Below are 4,357 nucleotides of genomic sequence, written 5' to 3' on the forward strand. Positions count from 1 at the left end.
CATACGAACTCCGTTTTCTATGTTCTTTATATCCACGCGTAGGTGAGACTACGCTCTACAACTTTCGTTTAGATTCCGTCGGCAAATTTTGAAATTATTTTTATTATTTATTTTTAAAAGGCCGCGTTAAGAAAATTTCATTAGAAATTCATAACTTCTTTATCTGACGTCTGTTTTTGCCAGACTTTTTACCGCTGAAATACCATTTTCGAGACCTTCGATTCTCATTTAGGTCATTCCGGCCAAAAGTCGCTCGATCTCCGATTCGAGTTTTTAGCTGTCTGCCGCTAAGCCGAAATTGGGAAAATCATAACTTCACTATATGAAGTCAGATTTGGGTGGTCTTTTTACGTACGATCACAGTTTAATGACATCAAACATAGTAGGTAATTATTTAGAGACTTTTTGGACTTTTTATTTTCGAAGTTAATTTCATTATCTCAAAAGTGGTTACAATACTTGACTTTTTAGGTCATTACATAGAGTTGAAATATCGGGTTGTCACATTCCCCAACCGTAAACTCGAGTTTTTAAGGTATTTGGGTGGTTAAATCCCGATTTTGCATGGATACAAAGCTAAACAACAAGCTAAGAAAGATTACTTACTGTTTTGGAGCTTGAATGAGGTGTTTCTTGGCCAAAACCCACTTGTAAAAAGAGAGAGAGAGTAAAGAGAGAAAGCTTCTAGGAGTGAGAAAAGGTTCAAGTGAAAGCCACTCAACCCTTATATAGGGCTTGAGTTGGCGGCCAGGTGGTGATCCACCCCATACCGACGTTAAACGGAGTTTAAAAATTTTACTCGATTAAATGGTCGTAACTCGGCTTAGTCGTAAACTAAAATTTTTCCCAAATAAATTCGAGGGTGTTTCACGTGTTTTTATTTCGTTTTGACACTTATGAAAATAAAAATAAAAACATTAATTGATTTGCCTAACCCGAAAGTTAACGTAAAATTTCAATAAAAATAAATTTTATTAATGGAATTGGGCTACAGCGACGGAATAAATTTCAGGTTGTCACACTAAGCTGAGTCTATTTCACACCTGAGTTTATTTCATTTTGTTTCGGTATCTGTCACACCCCAAAACCAAGAACGGCGGAAACGTTTTGGGGCGGAGGACGTCATGTATGTATCACAACAAATGTAAAGTAGTAAACAAGCAACAACATCATCCATTTCATTAATAGTATAATTTTAGTTACAAGTGTTTTCTTTCATAGTACAAGACATGATGATAACTTAAAGGCTATTCTTTAATCAAAAGACAGAGATGTAGTAGACATCAACCAACGGCGATGGGAAAATCCCGGGCGAGTACTGCGGTCGGACACTTGACGAAACACCTCTTGAAGGTGTCGATCCTGAGTCCTCTGATGAGCTCGAAGTTCCAAGATTTCAGCTTGTGAGGCAGCCAACTGCTACTACAGGGTTTTATTTGTCCTCCGGGTCCGTTCCATGTCCTCTTCAAGACGGCGGATGCGGACTGTGTTGACACCTGAGTCGACATCAATCTCTACGACCCGGTCGACGGCTGCTCCACCTTGCTCGACAATACGAGCTATCCTGCGGATAATGACAGGCAGAGCTCGGTCAGTAGAGCCACCATCGCTGACGTTATGAAAGCTTCGGTCTCCAAGGTATGGTAAGGGTTGACCCTGTTCATCACTCCAGCGATTCAAGTTGTTTACCCATAAGGGAGTAGGACCTGGAAAACGCTGGTCGAGGATTGTTGTTCGGGCTTGACCTACGAGCGGTAGGTTGTTGACTTCAGGCTCGGAGTAGGATCCATCAGAAAAGCCTTCTGTGAGGTGATCATCCAAAGGGATTGGATGCGCATCATCGGGCTCTTCATTGATCCACCCAACATTGCCTTTATTTGGAAAGTACGGGTCGCCGTGATGGAATCTAGCCATTTGATCTACGCGAGAAGGGAGGTCTAAGAATGTAGTATACGTGTAACTAGTAGTACAAAATACACCTATAGTATTTTTAGCTTAAGTTCTACTGATCTTCTTGTAGTATTATTGGTAAGTTTTTAGACTTGTTAACCTATCACAACCATTCTAGGGCATATGCTAATCACTCCTAGGACCAGCATAGTTGATCAGGCTATGCCATTCCCAGGACTGACCATACATCCCCGAGCTTACTTGTGATATTTAACAATCGTAATACTTTTGTTCTTGTCATTGTGACACTGATTTTAGTATGAATGCAGACTAGTATACTTAATTAAATATTTTAATATTTAAAGTATAGACTCTTAGTCAGAGTTTAATCCCAAATGTGTTTATAGTTTAGTATATCTTTTATGGGTTGATATACTTGATTCACTATAAACTATGCTCTGATACCAATCTGTCACACCCCAAAACCAAGAACGGCGGAAACGTTCTGGGGCGGAGGACGTCATGTAAGGTAATCACAACACAGTAAATGTAAATAAGCAAACAACATCATCCATTGCATTAAATATATATTTTTAATACAAGCGTGTTCTGTACAGTTTTAGACACCAAAAATATAACGTAAATCAAAATAATAATATGATGAGTCTTGAGTGCGCTCCATCATCTCAAAAGCTGGCATCGGTACCTGTCTACTGATGACCTGAGAACACAAGTTATTTTGAAAGAGTTTATCAACATTAAGCTGGTGAGTTCATAAGTATTTTAATGTCGGTGTTTGTTGTCAAAAACGTTTGAACCTGTCTCAATGTATAAGTTTGTAAAAGTGTAAGTAAATGTTTGAAAGTGTTTGTAAAAGTTTGAATCTCTCAGAAAATCCTATATTCTCTATAAAAGTAACCTTCTACCAAGGCTAAACTGTTTTGTAATCTCGTCTGTTGTAAAAGTGTGTAATTACCCAAGTATAACTATCATTTGTTAAAAATATAGTTTGTACATTAATGCTTAAGTGAGGTTATCACTAAAATATGTAATGGGTAAATCATTGTAGTACTGTAGTTTTGTAAAATAAGAACTACTGTTGTACTAGTTACTACTACTACCTTAAACCGGATTTATATTAAGGTATAATGTGATAATTGCACCATACTATCAACTGATAACAACGACATAAAGAACGGTCGTAATAACGGAATGACGTTTGGCACCCGCAGACCTGCAGGTCCGGCTGTAGCTATCAGCAAGGTGTAGGATAGTCAATCCAGTATAGATCTATACGCAAACTCAACGCTCTCCCTCCAAGATAATTCTGGCTACAACTCAGGCCATGACATTTAAGGCATGCTCCGATACAGTGGATCACATTTTGCAACATATTAATGTAAGGGTAATGTTTCTCGTTCTAGTATAGTTGTATATGTTCTCATAGTATAGTAATGTATAGACTCATGAATGAACTGACTCATTGATCTAGCAGTTGTAATAGTATGATTCTGTGTTACCCCGATGGTAACTTACTAATGGTGCGTCTAGTACGTATGAATATGGAAGTACTTTTATGTCTATATATGTATATTTGATATGTAATTAATATGGAAACGACCTTCGGATGGTCACCCGAAATCCCACCAGACCACATCCAAATCGAGAAAAAGGAAATAGGGTGGATGGCCTTCCTAAGCCCTTTAAACATTATTTATACATCTATACATATATGGGCATGCAATTTATAATATAAAAGCATAAATAAGTATTTATAAGACATTTGGAACATAAGTATTATTTTTTAAAGAAAGATCGACTTGATGTCAATCTATAAAACAATTAGAAGGCATAGATTTGATTAAAACAGTTTAAGTATAATGAACATTTGTTTAAATCACATTTGTAGTATAAATTTGAAAAGTAAATGGTTTGGAAAACATTTTGAAGTAAAACAGTTTGATAGACAGTTTGAACAGTGATAAAATCACTGGTTTCCCTAGTTATTAATCACATGTGATTAATGCAATCACATGTGATTGAAGCAATAACTATAAGTATTTAACTTGTATCCCCCCCCCTTGAAAGCATATAAAAGAATTTATAGAACATTTAAAAGGTAATTTAAGGGGTATGAACTCACTTGATTGATTGAAGAAAGCGAGATGGAAAAACCGGGTAGAGTTTCGTCTCGGGAAATGGATTTTTCTCGGGATTCTTGGGAATCTCGGGAGTAAAATCGACCCTCGGGACTTGAGCAAAAAGACCAGAGCTTCGGGTTTGAACGGGCACGGAAAACGAGGCAAGATCGTGAGAGAAAGGAGAGAAATGAGCAAAATTTCCGGAAAGCCTCGCATTCTATTTATAGGAAGGCTGAACCGCCTCGGTACGCGGGGCGTACGCTCGTACGCAGCGCGTACGCGTACGTCATGCATGACCGAAGCCTCGACTGCCTCGGCTTCGGATG

The sequence above is a fragment of the Lactuca serriola genome, chromosome 9 (assembly GCF_051521515.1).
Source record: "Lactuca serriola cultivar US96UC23 chromosome 9, Lser_US96UC23_V15, whole genome shotgun sequence".
Taxonomy (NCBI): Eukaryota; Viridiplantae; Streptophyta; class Magnoliopsida; order Asterales; family Asteraceae; genus Lactuca; species Lactuca serriola.